The sequence below is a fragment of the Harpia harpyja genome, chromosome 22 (assembly GCF_026419915.1).
Source record: "Harpia harpyja isolate bHarHar1 chromosome 22, bHarHar1 primary haplotype, whole genome shotgun sequence".
Taxonomy (NCBI): domain Eukaryota; kingdom Metazoa; phylum Chordata; class Aves; order Accipitriformes; family Accipitridae; genus Harpia; species Harpia harpyja.
Genome location: NC_068961.1, coordinates 15,565,908 through 15,584,761, shown reverse-complemented (window position 1 = coordinate 15,584,761; position 18,854 = coordinate 15,565,908). Strand labels below are relative to the sequence as shown.

The 18,854-nt window shown below is 46.1% G+C and overlaps 1 protein-coding gene across 9 annotated transcripts in view; it reads right to left on the bottom strand.

Annotated features, from left to right (window-relative positions):
- MAP4K4 (mitogen-activated protein kinase kinase kinase kinase 4) overlaps nucleotides 1-18,854 on the bottom strand; it is a 171,561-nt gene that overhangs the window by 67,974 nt on the left and 84,733 nt on the right. The window lies entirely within an intron of this gene.

Genomic DNA, 18,854 nt, shown 5'->3' with positions numbered 1-18,854 from the left:
ACCACCATTCTGCTTGTGTGTCACATCCCCCCTCCTCCCTGCACCCCAGACCTGGCTGGCATCCATTCAGAGCAGAATCTGTCCAGGACAGGGGAAGTCTGAATAGTGCCTAGCACAATAGGTGACCTTTTCTGGTGCTGGAATCCATAATATATACACTCGTTAATAAAGCTCTCACACACGAGGGAGATGTTTTGGCGAGAAGAGTTGGGTCAGTATTGCACACAGCACGGTATTTGAACTGGGAGCTGTGGCGCTGCCTCCGAACCGGGACGGAGATTGTAATTTTGGGAGGAACCTAACCACAAGAGCAATGAGACTCCAAGTGCTGGGCAAGTCCCTGCCAGTGCCTGACAAGGTAGGAAGTTTGTGTAAAGCAGAGCAGCTTGCAGTGTGGGGAGCGCAATGTGGAGAAACGCGATCCTCTCCAACACCACTATGGGTGTCGGAATTGGGAACATGACATAAAATAGTTCTTAAAAGAAAATACCAAACACAGGCTTCTTAGGAGGGAAAGCTTAAATTGTTTAAAAGAAAAGACTTTAATCAAGACGTGCAGTAAACATTTAACAAGTCCATATACAGTCCCTCCTAAATCTTACCATACAAGAGTCTCCAACTTTCTTATTACATCCCATCTTTCTTGAGAGTCTTTTACAGAGCCTTTGAGCTTTGTTACCCTCAAGCTAAAGACCTCATGCAAGTTTATTTCCCTTCTGTCTCTCTCCTCTGTTACCGTCTCACCCCCAGCATTGACTGTGCCTGTCCCACTTCACGTGCAAGGTGTCTCTTTCATGGACCCCTTACCCACAGACTCTTCCCACCTTGGCATCAGCACGTTCATTTCTCTGCACCATCCTTCAAGTCCTTCCCAAACATGCACTTGTTCAAAGGCTTCCAGACCGTTTGCCCTTAAGAAAATGCGTCCGTCATGCCAAGCCCTCAGTGACACTGAAGGAGCACTAGACATCCAGCAAGCAGTGGCGTGGGTGCTGAGCATCGCCCCACCATCGCTGTGTGGGTGCTTCTCCAACTTTGCCCCTTGCCCACATATGCAGGCCATGCAGAGAAAGCCCTTCACGGGCTTTACCATTTGCAAGCTTTCTGGAGCCCATCTTGTCACTTCGAGCTGCTCACCAGCCTCCGAGCAGCTTCCGCCATCGGCACAGAGCCACGCTGCCAGAAGCAGCAAACCAGCAACACTGCTCAGGCAGAGCGATCGCAGAAGACGGCTGTGATGCTTTTTCAAGGGTCAAAAAAATCTTAGTTTTGTGAGAACTGGCTGGCAGAACAGTGCTGTCCTTATGACCACGTTTGGTTACCTTCAGTGGCAAGATTTCATCAAGCAGGTTAGAAACACACTTCCCAACGCATGCAAAACAGAGGCTGCTTTGTCTCCCCTTGGCACAACACCCTCTCTACTGCATGCTAAAGGCACCATCTGAAACAAGAGAGAAAATGAGCCAAATTGTTCGCAACAGTGCCATCGCTGAGGCTGCAGCCATAAAGCAACAATTAAATTAACTGGACAAAAAAGCACGAGGGAGGGCTAGCTCTTAAGCAGGGTCCCAGCGCTGCCCGAAGGAGCCTGTGTAGAAGCATTGTGCAGGCACAGGAGATGGAATCACGTGCAGGCAGGAAGGAGCCAAAAACCACGTGAAGACAATACTTGTCTGTTGTCTCCCCCCAAACCACCTCCTCTGCCAATCACCCTGACAACAATATTTTCTTTCTTGCCTGATGTGCCCCCGATGCCTTTGCTGGTCACTGAATGAGCTGCGCTGAAGGCACAGAGACTGCACCGCTGCTGACCTCCCCCAGTAAAACCCCAGGATGACATGGGCTTTTCTGAAGACAACCAAGAGAGAAACCTCCTAAGGGCAAATCCCTTCAACCATTGCCAAGGCTAGTCCCTTGATCCTGGTCATGATTACTTAAAAGAGTTTTCTGCTCAGACTGCATGTTTATCCCAGCTATACAATTCAACTGTCCATCCTCATCAAGCCTAAATTATTTACAAGTTATGCAACAAGCTAGCCTTGTGCTGACATCTTCAGAGCTCTCATAAAAGAGGGAAGGTTTAGTACCCTACTTCCATTACTATTAATTATTCACACTAAAAACGCCTGTTGCTATACAATTCTACATTCAGTCTCAGTTTTTTGTGATCAGAACAAGCCCTTGCTAGCAGATATGAAAAATAAGTCTGTGTGTGAAGGAAAGAAATTAAAACAATTTCCTTTATGCAAAGCTCTGGGCTCAGACAATAAGAGGAGACATAGATGCTGGAGAGAAAACAGGCTTATGCACAAAGCCAAAAAGTTGCACAGCTTTTCTACTTCCAATCTCAGTGCGCATTTGATGCCAAGCAAAGCAGCATCTCGGGGGGGGACACAGAGCCAGGGGAGGTGTTTGCCCACCGCTTGGCCCCTGCTCTCCCCAGGCAGTGTGAAGCTCCACTATTCCCACCCGGAGGGCAGACCTCCTTCCCAAAGGGGATCAACACATGGGTCCCTCCCTGCATGTGCAGTCCAGACACTGCTGGGCCACAGTTTGGACCTGGGAGATGGAAAAAGCTCCTGAGTCCTGCAGGTTTGATGCAGCTGGAGAGATTCAACAAGAAACTAAAGTTCTAGTTTGAAACTCAGCTTTAACTTTGAGGGAGGTTGGGCAGAAGGCAAACATTGGAGAGAGGAGAGAAAACAAAAGGCTGAAATGACTGAAAGTGGATTTCCTATGTACCAAATGCCACACAGAAGCTATATGAGCAGAAATTTAAGCTGGGAAGGTAAAATACATTAAAAATGGCAGTTCTGGCGTAACACGAATGTTATTCCAGTACATACATCATGAAAACCTATAATTACATGAAGCCACTGATTCCCTTACAGGACAGATTTGTTCAGTATACAGCCTCACACCCACACTGACCAACAAGTCCTGTAGATGAACAGGGAAGAGGGATTTATTTACAACCCCTCTTTCATTTTGTACATTGAATGAAACCCAAATGCTAAAAAACAAACAAAATACCCCAACAGTTCACGATCATGAACCCAAAAGCTGTAACCACACACACCTGAACAACATCAGAACAAAGGAGAGGAAGGAAAAGTAATCCCACTTTGGCACTTCCTCGGGGCTGTTTCACATACGATCCTTTATTAAAAAGAGATAGGACTGGAGAAGTAGCTGACAAGAGAAATTCAGAAGCTCCATCACATGCCACCATTTCTTCACCCGACAGTGATGGAGGGCTTGGTGCTGCTCAGTACATAGTATTATTTAGGCCAAAAGCAAACACACAGATTTGTGAAGCTGGGGCAGCAGACTGACAATAGTACTCCAAATTCAGTCATATATTAAAAAATAAAATAAAAAATTTTTAAAAATATGGGGGAGCACGAACAAGCACCACCACAATTGCCAGCAGCGAGCAGCTGGCAGCCACGAAGCAAGTACCTCGCACTTCCAGGAGACACAGTCCCACCAGTGACCTTCACCCCTCCATGGGACGAGTCCCACCTCAGGTGGACAGACCTGTCCCTTTATGGGCACCTTTCCCCCCGTGCTGAATTGTGGGTGCCTAGGGCAGCTACATTCCAGCTTCAGCACAACCACTACCTGCCTAAAATTAGACAGAATGAACCCAGGCTTTGGTCATTGGTAGCATCAACAGTTAAGGCCAGCAAACGGCCGCTGGAAGACTACAAGTTTTATTATCGACTTCAGCTTCTGAACCTTAATCAACTGGTAGGTGGAAGGAGAACTTTGTAACACATTGCTAATTCCTCAGCTGTCCACATTCCCCAAGTCTTCTAGGCTTTAATTAAGCAAACCTTCCTCATTAAAATGTTGCCGAGTGCTGCAATTTTTCCTTCCAAATATTTAAAACTCCGTCTGCAACACTTACAAAGCCCTGCATTTTGTCTGAAAATGAGTACTAAGAAAAGCCCTGAAAACAAAATTACCGCATTTTCTTTGCAGCCCACCAATACATTTCTATAAAGTTACATACTTCACTTATCCTGTTACTATGAACAAATAGATTCAATGCTTCTTTTCTAAAGTGCTGTACCTCAGACAGAGGTGATCTGCCAGATGAAATGACACCTAACAGACAGCCATCACATCCCCCAACATCGAAGGTAATACGTTGGCTTAGGAGTTAATACCCATGTTTAACGCCCATTGTACGTGCTGTCGGTAACCTACACTGTTTTACACCCACAAAAGGAAAACTTCAAATTTTGGGCTATGCTACAGCCTCCAAAAAACTCCTTGTAAGCAAGGACTAGTGTGAGATCATGATCTGACTTATTCAACACAAGGTTTCTTTTGTGAAGCAGCCAAAATATGTAAATTACTCAGGAATAAAAGGAATCGTCCGATCTGTACATGTGTCTTACAAACATGATTGAATGACACAGTGCGAATGCACAAGTCCTTACAAGTTTTAATTTCAGGTAATCTTTGCCTAAAGGCTAAACGCTTTAGCTTCTCTGGTCCAATATTAGTCACTGCTCAACCTCTGTCCGTGATTCGCAACCTTCTCCCCTGCCTTACGCAAAGAAAGCACTGCAAATGCAAAACGCCAGGCGCGAACAGGGAGGACCCAAAAGGTTCAAAGGCCCGTTCCTCTCACCAGACGAGGGGCAGAAGGGATCGCAAGGAAAGCAGTGACACCAGCCCACCATTGTGTGTTTGAGAAACAGGCTGAATATATACTGTCCGCACAGAGCGTGGGTGGCTGGGGTGAGAAGGGAGGAGACCTGACCAAGCCCTACAGGCTTGTCAAATTTTATTTTCAATTTTAAAACTACCCCAGAAAATACCTTCAGTTTCTTTCACAGACATCGCAAGCAAAGACTGCTTCGAAAGCCAGCAGGAGGAAGCTTGCTCCTCCTCCCATTGCCACCATCTCCACCTTTCTTTTCCTTCTCTCTCTGGTTTGGCGAGAACTGCTCACCCCAGCAGCAACAGAGCGGAGGATTAACATCAGGCTGGTAGCTGTGAGACAGTCAGCCCCACACACACCCGTAGAAATACCCTGTCCAAGGCCTCAAACCGCCTGCTTCTTCCTGGGCAGGAACGGGCTCCTTCCGCAAAGGGCAAACCCAGGCCCATGGCTGATGCCAGACCAGACCCGGGGTTTCTGCTCCTCAGGCTCTTCAGCAGCATTCCTGAAGCCCACAACCCAACGGCAGCTTTGGGGGTGAAAAAGCACCACCAAGCTCAGCTGCTCTGTGGGAATAAACAGAAAAGAAGGAACTAGAAATATATGGGCTGAGAGCAGCTTCGCTGGAGCAACGAGCTCCTTCAATTTGCTTCTTCGCTTAAGAACAAGACCCATGCTTACAACCCTAAGGGTTTTCAAAGCAGGAAGGAATACGGGTATTATATTTTAGCTCTAAAATACACTTGCACTCAGAAATACAACCCTTTTTTAAAAAGGAAATCCATTACAGAATGATTTACAACTGACTGACAAGATGATGATGATGACTCTGTAATTATCAGGTCCAATCACTCAAATTACAATTTACCAGCAGACACACAAACTACTTGATTCACAGCTAACATTTTCTTCAGCACACACTAGGTCCATCCTAAAACAAGAGGGGAGACAGACAACCTAGATCAGTAACAGACAAATGCGTCTGCTGACCAGAGGAATTCAGGGATGTCTGCGAGGGGCAAATTTCCCTTCGTGTTTGTGCCAAACCCTTCCAGAGGACAGATGACAACCAGAGGGCTGCAACCACAAGGCTTTTCCTTTGTATTCAGACAGGAACAGCTGTTAAACAGGTACAAAGGTACGGCCACGTCTGGGCACGCGTGATAAGTGAGTTCTTTATAAAATCGGTTGCTGAGGTTTTAATTTTCTTTGGTAGATTAATGCTGACTTATGCACAGCATTTAAAATCGCCCTGCACTGCCAAAGCTCTGTAAAGGCTGTGCACTTTAGTGTACAAGTAAGTGCATTTGGCGTTGCGCCACTATGTACAAAATCATTTTCACGCAGCTGCCAGCAGAAGGGAGCTATATTCTTGGACCAGATGTTTTTGTTGTCGGCACTGCCAAGCACGCCTGGAAACCTCACAGCTGAGCAGTGCTGCAGGAGTGAATTAACAATGAACAGAGCCACAAGATGCTCGTGTCCATCTATCAGACGGGGCATCAAGATCTCCTCTCTCCCTTCCTCCCCCTCTCCGAGCAAGGAAGCTGCCGATAGCCAGCTGATTATTTACCTGCCCAAGAAGAAAAGCCCTTCTGCCTCCATCGGGATAAACAACAGCAACAAATACTTGCAGAAAACATTACACCCCAGCTGCATTTACCCTTAGCTGGGAAGGTGACAAAGAGACCATGATTAACAGCCAAGAAAATAGGACTGGAGAAAATATAAATGGTCCTAATACTGCAGTACATGTTTGTTTTTGCTGTAGGGCTGTGAACAAGCTTGCATTTATTAAATGGTATTTCACCTCAAAAATCAGAGCCGCTATGGCATCTCACTCTCCAGTTTAAGAACAAACAGCTCAGATCCCAGCACAAGTCTCTCACTCGTGAGCTGTAACCCTGGAAGCACCGGCAGGAGTTTGGGGACAGGAATCCCCTTCCCAAGCCCAACACCAGCTCCCGGTGAGGCTCAGCTGCTCTTCGCCCTGCTGTCCCCGTGCTGCAAAGCAGGGGCTCCCGCCAGCCCCGACCTGCCGGCCTCGCCTTGCCTGTCACAACTCCACCACGACTAGCAGAGGGGACCCGTGGGCCTAGAGGAACAGAAATAATAAATCGTCAGACAGCTGCTTAAAACTGTGGATGTGTACGCACAGCAGGCAGAAAGCAGTCCGATCAGGAACAAGGGAGCCAGGCACCGACACCCGGGTGCTGATAAGGAGAAAACAAGGTTTACTCGGTCCAAAACTCTCCCTTGACAGGCCTAAATCAACCACAAAGTCTGTAAGAGAAACCTGAGAGGCCAGGCTACCTCGCCCAGAAAGAAAAAGCCCTGCACCAGGCAGGGAAGAGGTAGAAGAACACCCGCCTCCCCATCCAGGCTGCAGCCCTCCCGGGACGGCGAAGGGCAACGCCGCTCCTTTGGGTTTTGTGGCTTCTTTGTTTATTCCACTCGCCGGGCATCACACGTGTTCAAAGCGAAAGGCGGCAGAAAGAGGGGGGGGGGGGGTGTTGTGAGCCTGCTGGGAGCTGCTTTGGGGTCTCTTTTCTCAGACAGGCAAAGCCCTCTCCCGTACCGCAAGCCACTGTTAAAAAGCGACGCTCGGCAACTTGGCTGTAAAATAAACACAGGCGTAATGTGTTTTACTGAAATCCTCCTATATGGGAATGATCTGCTCACCCTCAGAAAGAGAATCATTTTGGTTTCCTCAGCCTCCAGTAGCCACCACATCTCCTGCGCCAAATGTAGCCCCAGCCCGCCTCGCTACACCCACCAGCCAGCGCCTGACACCCAGAGCAGCACCTTCCTTAAGGATAAATTAAAATATTACGTGTTTTAAAAAAAAAAACAAAACAGATGGCCTCTCTCGTCCAGATAAATAAATGGTCTTCCTGTCAGGGGCTTTTTCTCTTAAGACAAAAGTAATGCTATCACTACAGGGTCTCAGGGGAAGATGATTCACGAGCAAGAAAAAGCCTGCAATTCTGTGCTCGGGGTATTCACCCCAACAGATACTACAACTTTTTACTATGCTAGTCCCATAACGTGACAAAGTGACAGTCTGAAAAAATTTTCCGTTAATCACACTGATTAGAAACCAAAGAAAGAGCAATTAGCCTAGCCAAAATGTGGGGGGTAGAGGGGGGGCATTTATATCCAAAGGAGAAAACCTGGATTGTTTGGAGAGCTTCAGAATTCAGGAGGATATGCTTTAAGGCACCGGATTTGCTCAGAGCGGAGCTGTGTGACAATGAAGCCATGCACAAAGGGACAGGCTGCAGCAACCCTGCCAGCTCCAGCTCCACCACCAAGGCAAGGATCCGCTGGTCGGTTTGGAAACACTACCAAGCAGCATGGAAGCAGCAGAAATCCCACACACAGCAAATCGAACCTCTCCAATAGCTGGAGACAGGCAGCTAAGTGAAAGACCATGTGTTGTGGAGGTCAGCTTCTGCCAGACTACAGGCATCTGAACAAAGCCCGTCACGGCTGGAGGCTCCTCTCCTGCGGTTTCCTGAAGCCTTGTCCCTCCAACAGGCACATGGAGAAATCCCAAAGCCCAGTCAAAAAGGAAAGCCTCACAGAAATTGCTGGTTAAATTGGTTAAGCTTGTCTTTGCCAGTTTACTAACAAATGATGCTCCGCTAGGAAAAGCCTGTAGTTGCACTCTGGCTGGCATGAATTAAAAAGCAAGGGGCAGGGGGTGCAGAATAGGAAAAGGAAGAACACGGAGGCTATTATAAAGATAACAAAACATAATAATAATAAAAAAGGAGGTTCTAAGGTTGTGGGTGCTTTTTTCTTTTAAAAAAACTCTCCCCAAACCAGCTCCATCTGTAGTCTTTGAGCATCTGGGGGTTTCTGCCAAAGTGATCAGTAGCAAAGAGCTAGCATTTGTCTTTGAATTGCAGCCATTATGTGTTCCAGCGTTCCCACACCACGGAGAGAAATCGGAGGCACTCACAATTCTCCCTGGGCTAACGCCGAGCCGCTGATCCAAAGCACAAGGGATGACGGCAGTGCATGTGCGCTGCTTCATATAAAGGCAAGGCACGGTGGAAAAAAGGACATTGCTGCTTTTCATGACCTATAAAACTTCCTCACTGAAAGCGGGCTTGGCTGAGGGCAGCTCTCCAACTCATTGGCAAACCTCTTCAAAGCGAGACATCCAGCTAAGGTTGTCTTTCATACAATACAGCCCTTATTCCCTCACGCCTTCGGTTCGTGAGTAGACACTTTTCCCCAGGAGCCATAGCACGTACAGCCATGCAACAGTTACAATCCAGTTTTGGCCACCTCTCCCCAACACCGGCACTGCAGTGCTGGCCTGGAGAGCGGACACGTGCCCGTGCACACCGACAACCTGCACGGCCCGGATTCTTCCCTTCGGGAAGTGCAGGACACCGCAAAACCCTTTATCTGCTGTTAGCTGCCCACCAGCCCTACTCACCTCACACCTGGAGGGCTGGGTAAGGCCTTATTCTACCATTCATCTTGTAAAGAAGATTAAAAGAGAAGGTTAAAAAGGAAAAAAAAATAAGGATGAAACAAGTTCTCTGAATGGAAGATGCAAAAAAATGCTAAACACCAGTAAGCTCCTAACAGCATAACTCAAAGGTCTCTGTTATGTTGCTGTGTATCAGGTTTCAGAAGAAACTTCTGGCTTTTGACATCATGTGGAAGGCAAGAAGGTTTCTCACTCTGAAGCCCTCTAGTGATGGCCAAAAGCACAGCACTCACAGAAGTACCTGCTTTGAGTGCAACCAGGAGGAAAAATTTAGACAAACCCTTGCACAAGAGATCACTGCTCATCAGCTGTGCCAGGTCTAGATGGCCGTATCTCAAGGAGCACGTAACAGCTCGTGGAGCCATGCTAAGCAGAGCTTTGGCGACTGTTTATCCACACTCTAAGTAGCTATTTGTCCTCCAAAGGCTGATGAATGTGGGTATTTTGTGAACAATCATGCATTACACCCCTAATCCAAAACAGGCATCAATCTATCATGAGCGGATCTTAATCAAGACTCAGGAAAAAAATGTGGAAAATTCACAAGAATGTAGGCTTTATACTAAATATCACTTTTTTTTTTTTTCAAATCTCAAACACTGAAATCCAACTTTTTGATCTATATTGTGCCTTAGCAATAGGCACAATCTCTGCTGTCCACCGAATATACAGCTCCTGAATACTTGAGTTTCCACAACTATATTCATCCCATGCATTATGGAGCTGCAGAGAAACCAGTAGAAGAAACATCTTCATTTTTTTTCTAAGAAAAACTCCTTTTAACTGCCAGCCAGTCTTCAACCCCTCCGTATCCAGCACTGCCTCAGGGATGCTACTGTGTCGGAAGGTCTTTCCTATGAAACTACAACACTCTGCCCAAGCCCACTGATTTGCATTCTTCTGCTTTATCGGCCAGCTGTATGAAATTCATGTATTACAGAACTAGCTATATATTATTTATGTCTCAAAATGGTAAATCATTACATGCATCATATGCAACAATGTTAAAATGAGCATTGTTTCCCACAGTAAAGTCTGCTCTAACACCTTATGTATCTTAAGACCACTTCATTGCCAAAGAAACTGCTGACTTAAATCATACCTAAGTAATATTTGGAGGAAGAAAGAGTGATATCCAGTGAATTAGCAATGGTACCACACAAGCATACAGAGCAAGGGCAGGCTGGGCTTTTGATTCTGGACTTCACTTAAAGCAAACAGATGTCTTTCAGAGGCAGATCTACTTTGGCTACCTGGATTAGCCCACTAAAGGGTTGTTTTCTTTTGCCATTCACTAACCAAAGCACCATGAAACTCAGGATTAGCAAGGTTCTCTGCCTGCAAATACAGGGCACGGTCCAAGATGTGGTTCACCTAAGCCAGTCTCCCACGGGTCACCAGATGAGAGGCAGCCGGCATCACGCATCCTCAGCACAGGTTTTTTGCCTCCACCATTGGAACTGAGCTCACCACCCAGCGATTCTTTGCTCTGACATTATCCTGAACACTGGAATTCAGAATCACAACAAATGTTATGGAAATGGTCCAAAGCAGAAAGTGAAGTAATTTCTGAGGCAAGCAAGCAGACTAAAAATAGCCTGCTGCACAGTGGAAAGAATCAGAGGGTGGGGGAATCCCTGCAGAAGACCTTTACACTCCGTTCTTTATTCCTAAATCTGCAGGTGTGGGGCACTACAAACAGTCCCGCAGTGGCCATCGCAGGTGGCCGAGGAAGATGTGGCCAGGCTGTTGGAAAAGCATCGCAGCTGGCCTTCCTCCAGGGTTCAAGCTGCAAAGGGATGGCTGCGGGGGTGCGGTTCCCCAGGCAGCCTCACGGCTCTAACCCTGAGGAGATGATGATGATGATGATGATGCGGGCCCGCTCCTGGCTGCTGCCTCTCCCACTCCTTGCCCTGCCCGACCCCTCTCCCCAGCCAGCTTTAGCTGGGGCAAAAACAGTAGAAAGCTAATCTGAATTTAAAAAAAAAAAAAAAAAAAAAAAAAAAAAAAAAAAAGAAAATACTTCTTTGCCAGCAGAGTGCTCTGAAGGATGGGACCAGACAGATGCTGGTACAAGCACCGTTGGGAAAGGGGAGGAAGAGAGGCAGGGCTGCCCCTGCAGTAGCAGCCAGACATCAAATTGGCTTTGCTGTACTGTAAAACCACATCTCAAGGGAGAAGTAAATAGAAAATAGGGAAAACCTGCAGACACCTATATCATGAAGAAGCACTGCTATCACAACAGGATGCCACCTCCTTTCTTTCCTGCCAGTGGGAGAACTCCTTTCCTGAATTTACATGCGTGTTTATTTGTTTGTTTACATTTGCAGGCATGGGAAAGAGAACAAGTTTGCATTTACGTGCTGATCCATCCATTTTTACAAGAACAGTGCAAACTCTAACAATTGGTGTTGCAATTCAAGACTAGGCTAGGTACATTTCCCAAACTCTTTTAACCAGAATTGAGGAGCAGCAGCAATTCCGAGACAGGAACCGACATCACCCTCGGGGACTCAAATTTGAGTGGAGACTTGTTTGACGATGCAGCCCCCTCTGATCTATAAATCAGTGCAACTCTATCATTTTATAATTGACTCAAGGCTTTACATTTAAACAAATTGTTGCAAAGCGGCATAGCCAGAGAAGCAAAAAGAAAAATTCAGAGTGAAAAACAACTAACTCATTTATAAAAACGGGTTTGTCTCCCAGGCTCAAAGAGAGGAAACGCCAATAAATGCTAGAGAAAAGGCCGCCGAGGTAAAATATGCAAGAGACAAATAAAACCCTCCTTAATGGTGCTGCCTTTGCATCACTGTTTCCACAGCAGTGACTCACGGCTGCCTGGCCGCCCGCAGCCCTAGCCGGGAGGACAGGTTAGTGCAAGGGGAGCCAAGCAGCCAGCCACAGGGATGCTCGCTCTCCCTGCTGCCTGTGGTCTCTTTGTCCAATTACATTTCCATTCGGTAAAATATTCCACATAAGAAAATGATTTTCAGGAATCATGGACACTCTCCTTTCTTGCTCTTGGACGCAGAGCCAAGGTGTTTTGCCAGGCTGGTAACAGCTATCTGAAGGTCTGTGGGCTGCTGCATTTACACTAAGATTTCCACTTAGTTCTTACCAGCTCTAGAATCAAACACTAAAATTCAGTTCAGGGAGAAGGAGCTACAGTGGAAAATATCCCTGCTCTGGTGAAACACTGCAGAAACACCTCATACACCAACCAACATGCAAAAAACTGAAAGTTCATTTCTGGAACTGACCGCTCCACTAGGCAGAGAGAGGGACACTTGTGAAGGCCCCCACCATACTGCAGAACTAGGTGCAAAAACGAGCAGGATGTTGAATTCTCACCACACCTTTTGCACCAGTGATGTGCTGGGTAAAGAAACTACCATTCTACCTGGTGGACGCGAGGCAAAACACAACACCAATGTGCTTGCCCTCCACACAGGAACAGTAGCTGCTTCTGCTACTAACTCGCTTACTTCTCACAGACACACCTTTCAGATCAAAACATTTGAGAAATAAAGCCTGACATGAAAAAAATGAACAGGGAATCATCAGAACAAAAAGATGCCTCCTTGGCCAGACTCCCATCTGTCTAATCATGCTTGAAGCAGGTTCTTACTAAGACAGACAGCAAGGACAGGAGAACAAAACTAAACTGTGCTTATTATGAAGCACCAATCTTTGCAATTTAATGACAACACCTTTGCACTTTTATTTAGCAGTAGAAAATGTTCTCTGCCAGAGAGGCTAGACAGAGCACATTCAGTGGGCTTTAATCCCTTTTGGATTAAACCTATCTAGAGGAATGTACACAGGCCCCTTGTTGGAAAGGACTTGAGATGCTTCTAGGCTCAAGAGACAGGCAGCATCTTCTCCTACATTGATCAACTGCACTAGTTTGCACAGCATCTTCAAGGCTCTTTTAACACTTAGCTCAGCCGTGTGCTTCCCATTGCATATTTAAGAGATTGGGCACAGGGGGAGAAGAACGCTTTCCTGTTAGGCACAAGGGGAGTGTTCGTTGTGGTTACAAGTCAGCTTAGAGTACAACGAATTCCCAAGTCCTTGAGCATTAGCACTTGCGGCCATAATCTCTAGATTTAGGAGCTGGGCTTTAAGACTGTATTTTAGCCAACAACTCCCTATGCAATCACTCAAGCTGCCTGTTGCAGAAGGAGCACTGTTGAGGGACTTAGAGCAAACATTTTTGTCTCATTAAATGTTGGCGAATAACGTTGTTATTTTATATTTATATAGACATATGCACATCTTAAGAAAGAGAAAGAGGCAGAGAGACATCACGCAGGATAATCTCAAATGTACAATACTATTTGTGGACCTGTAAACTAAAGAAAGAACCAGAGGGAGATTTTAAAATGCTTAGAAGTAGTTTGCATGTGCTACCCTGCACACATTCCTATAGCTGCAGCACTCACTTGAAAGTCAAGCATCAGAACTTTTTCTTTAAAAAAAAAAAAACAAACCACCAAAAAACAGACTAATCTACTTCCCCCTCCTCATTTACTGCAAAACAGTGGCCAGCTGATTGATAACGGACAGTGGCTAAGGTCTGCCTACCATTCCCAAAGCAGAGGCTACAAATTTCAGCCTCTCCCTTCTCCGCACAGCCTGCCAGTTTGCACATAACTTGTCGGGACTTTGTATCTTTGGAATTTCTCCTCCTCATTAAACTTGGCCAAAGTTGGCCAGCAGATCCAAAAGGTATTTGGTGGAAAAGAAGGCAGGACACATGCACTATCGCCAAGAAGCCTCATTTCCTTAGGAAGTCAAGATAAAAATACGCAATGTTGCAGCAAAGACAGGAGTAGCCCACAGGCAGGTGCGGTTTATGAAACTACAATTAAACACAGTCAAGAATGATTACATTTCAAGCAGATATATCCCCCTTAACATAAACAGAAAATTAATTCTCCTGTCTTTGATCCTAATGCCTGAGCCAGATTTTAAAGTACACCTCTGAAAGACAGCAGCTCATACTGGACCTGGGATCTCTTGCTTGCCTATTCAGGCAGGAGGAATACAACCGCAGACCTGGGTTCAGCCTAGATACTTGCTAAAATGAAAGCACAATGCTCTGTCACAATCCTCGTTGGTTTTACTCTGCCTAAACTGGCAAGAGCACACATGCTCTAACACTGTATTGACAGGGTTGCCTTGTTTTCCTTGAGTAGATGGTATGTCTGATTCACCAGGGGTAAATTGAGCTGTGCTCTGTGTCCGACCAAAATGATACAAAATACAGCCCCATACTTTTTGCTATTACCGGCACACAAACATTTCTGTTTCCCAACAGAACTCCAATCTCCTCAGACAGCTCGGAACAAACAGAGCTCAGCACTCAGGAAGGCACCTGCACAAACACTCCGCTCAGCTCGGAAGAAATGCTCCATCACTAGAACTTGCGCCGGCCATTATTGCTCAAATTTGCGTCGGTGCAGCTATGACCAGTAGGTTAAATATCATGATTGTGAAAGCATCAGCACACTACCCACACTGAGCCTTCACCACTGCTAGTATTAGAGTGCAGATTTCCCTAAAGACGCTCGCAGTCACTCATATACATATGAAATCACATTGTCATTAGTGACTTCCTAGTCAATGCTAACAGCAGGCCTCCAGATGACTGCAGGTACCAAGTCTAAGGACTGAAGAAAAATAGGCACAGGATTACAGTTAAATGCAAAACTATTGCCCATTTGGACTGATAAACAATGCCCAAAAGCTGGAATTCAAGCACCTGTCTTACTCATTACAACAATGGTAACAGACATCAGTAGCTCACCTAGATGACTTATCCTTTCCTTCTGAGTGTGTCAATGCAGTTGCACCACCAGACTGAAGGAAAGAAATTTTTAAAGAAAAAGTCCAGACTTGTCCAAAGAGCTCAAGACTTGCAGAGAAATCTTCTTAATATGCAATCCTGTCCTTCCACCAATGGAAGTCAGGTATAGCCTACACAGCCTTCTAGTTTCCATTATGCTCCAGTACTAAACATGTGCTCTCCCATACTGACGAGCAGTAACAGATCTCAGTGCCACAGCTGAGGAGCATATCCTGAGCATCATCTGTTGTGCTACAGTGGAGTGTTACCTGGTTCTCTTACAGCCAGGTAGGCAAAATTTTAAAGCTGCCTCCCTAAAACAAGGACATTCTTCTGCGCTCCAAACTACAGCAAAGTTCCCTTCATGTGGCCATAAATTCAGCTTGTGTAATCTAAACTGCATTACAATTTACAGAGCACTGGCAAAACATTTTCTGCTAAACAGGACAAAAATGTTGCCCATCAGACCCGGCATAAGCACACAGATGAGGAGAAGGCAGAGGCAACACAGCTTTCTTTGCACTTTCTTAACACAGTGATCCACGATCAGCCTTGAGTATGAAGCCATCTCCTGGCCTCAGCTGAAAAGCCATGCAACAGGAATACTACTAAACGAGCATCACGAAGCCTTCACAGTCAAAGCTCTTTTGCTGTTGACAGATAATAGATGCTGGTGAAGCAGCAATGGTGCCCTCAAGGATCTTCATGGCAAAAGGAAAACATCTGTTTCTTCAAGCCTTGAAACAGTCAGGTTCCGAAACAAGCATGTTAAAATATATAGAGAGCTATACCCGCAAGGACAACTGACAATAGGCTGTGCATGCAAACAGTCTTCCATTCAGGTGGAAATCTTGCACTAAGAAGAAACCGTATGCTGAAAAAAGCAGACAGAGAAGCAAGGATGTATGAATGTTTTACATCTCTTTTTTTCTCTCCTCGTTGCCAATTTTCCCCCAACCACACAGTATCAGCGTGAAGTTGCTCTTTGCTGGGACATAGCAACACAGAGCCGTCCGTGGTGCTTGACACCAGCTCTCTCCAGTCAATCCATGTTGCATATTATTTCCAAAGCTGCTTGGTAACAGCCACAGCTTTCTGCCCTGACCTCAAACCGCATGCGGAGCTCCCTATTCAACCTCCCTCTTGCAGCCGCATCAAACCTGACATCCTCCCCTTCCCAAATAAGCTTTTCCAGCCTGACAGTCTTGCTAACCACCCCCAGGACTTGGATGCAGAGTGAAAGTTTGCCCTTTATCCAAACTGGTGCCAGCACTGCTCCAGGAAAGTTTCTTGAATCACATCCAAAAATCGCAGATCTGACTCAGGCCGGGTGTTAGATGTATTTTCCTTGCTGGGAGATAAAGTCACTGCTCCTTGTATGGCTGTAAGGACAAAAGGCTCTCCAGAGTTAAATGTCGCTCTACTCTTTGAGGACGATGTGCTGGCAGGCTAAGCACTGCTGTGCCACCCAAGGGCAGGGGTCTTGCGACATGTCTGACACCGTGAGCTCCCCTGCAAGGCCCTATGCACAGCCCTCACCCTGAAGATGGACAGGACCACCTCCGCCCAACCCGAATGGGTGTCTTGCAGAAAAACGGGCAGCAAAGCTGATGGGGGCTGCAGTAGAGCCCGGTCCCACACAGATGTCAGCCAGCACCGCCAACCCTGCCAGCACTGCAGGGCTGAGCCTCCCAGCGTCGGGGCCATGGTAAAGCCTGGGGAGGAACTGTGCCAGGCTGCTGGGCGAGGGCATGCAGCAGAGGTAGTGCAGAATCTCAAATTAAGGAGGGAAACAGTCAATTATACAAATGCTCTGCAGCTCAAAAAAGGCTGCCCTGCTGGCTGCAAGACTATTGCAGCTCTTTTTGACCTCCTCCCAAACCAGACGTTACAGCTCAAGAGACCACTCTGTCCAGCTCTGTTTTCCCCTGAACTGTAATAGAAAGTTCCTAGCAGCCTTTTTTTCTTTTTTCTTTGTTTTTGACCTAATACCTGGAAGAGATCAGATGTTAATCAGCTTCAGAAGAGACCAGACAGCAGGGCTGTCCACATTGTAAATACCTTTCCTATTTATTTCTTTTCCACAGAACAATTCTTTGTTTTGCCAGGTAACTGTTTAACAAAAGACTACAAAATTTTGTAGACTAGTAGTAAGCAACCTCACATTTGAGGGACAAGCAAGCAGGGTGCCAGTACTCCCCATGGGAACAATCTGGATTTTTAGATCCCTGATCGATCTTCCCCAATTCGTATCAAGAGGAAGGGACATGGCAAAGGCTTTTGGTAACTCTACTGGCTTCAGGTTTGCTTTGGCTAACTTCGCAGTAAGGACAGCCGTGGACTGGTATGTAAGCCCTTTACCAGGCAGCTGCACTAAGCCAGATAAAGCCAGGTAAAACAGTGCATTCATGTCTTCACACTAAAAGGCCAGCCCATCTTCAGCTTCTCGAGACTGGCTTGGCTCAGTTTTGTTGCACAGTGCAGGGAGGATCTGCATTTCCCAGTATTCTAGAGTGAGGCATCAACTTTTTAAATTTTTTCCCTCCAAACAGATCAAAATCCACAGACTGTCTTTGGGTTTTCATGAGAAAAAGAAAAAGCACATAAAAGTTAGGGCAAAATTCTGGTGCTTTGTATTTTTTCTTTTCCCCTCATTTTGTCTGGCTGCATGTATGGGAACACACACACATTTTTATTTATCTGCAGTCTTTCTGCAGACTGCTTTTGGGATGTCTTACGGACGATGGATAGATCATCCACATGATCGCAGTTTCTAACACCACATAAGCCATACGATACAGACTCACAAGAATCAAAGTGATTTGCCTACTGCAACAGAAAAAAGCAGTCAGCAGAGTCGGAAAGATGGCAATGAATAATTCGGGTAACCTTTCCTGTCTAGGTACGGGAGATGTGCCACGTTTCTCTGCAGGCCTGGAGGTTTTGGTTTGGGGTTGTTAATTTTTCTGCAGAGCACATACAGAAAGGGCAAGACAGGCAAGCACTAAAAGCAATCCAGCTTCTTTCATAAATCAGCAGGATACAGTATCCAGTTGTTTACTTAGCATAATTTTACACAGACTAGACTGGACAAGTCATGAAACACTGGGCAGAAGAGCTGAGAAATGCTGCTATTAAAAAGGCATGCGGAAAACTTTCCCAAGGGATGCCAAGAGTGTGTGTGGGAAGAGGTAGGAGGAAGAAGCAGCAGCGTCAGGGGTTATAACAAACAGAAAAGAAGCGATTATGTTTTTCCATCAAGATCAGTTACTAAACCTTTCAAAGAGAAAAGCATCGCTGGAAGGGGAACACAGGAGTGACACTGGAAACAACCATGCAGCTGCAAAGAAAACCTCCAAAAGAGTTAAGCAGAGTCAAGCCATCTGTTTAGGGTGTAATGCAAGTTAACAGCTTAGATGCAGACAGATTTGCCAAATAAGCTTTGCTAAGGTTTTAAATGTTATTTGCTTCACAAGAAAATGGATTCTTCTAACTAAACGGTGACTGCCAAATCTTACAGCATACTTGTGTTGCATCTGATAACATCAGTCATGGCTCACTTGGTATGCTACAGTGCTGCACACCAGTAGGCAGCAAGGAGCTCATGGAAACCTAACAGCATGGTCAGTGAGTGGAAGGGGTCAACATGGACTGAACACCACCTTCTCCAAAACAATGCCCCAAAAGGAACAGAGATCCTACAATAAAAAGATTAAAGACAGGCTAGAGGAATCTCTCAAAGAACACCTCCCCCCACAACATGTGTGCAGCCTGAGATTCATCCTACATATGTACATTTTGGAAAATGATTT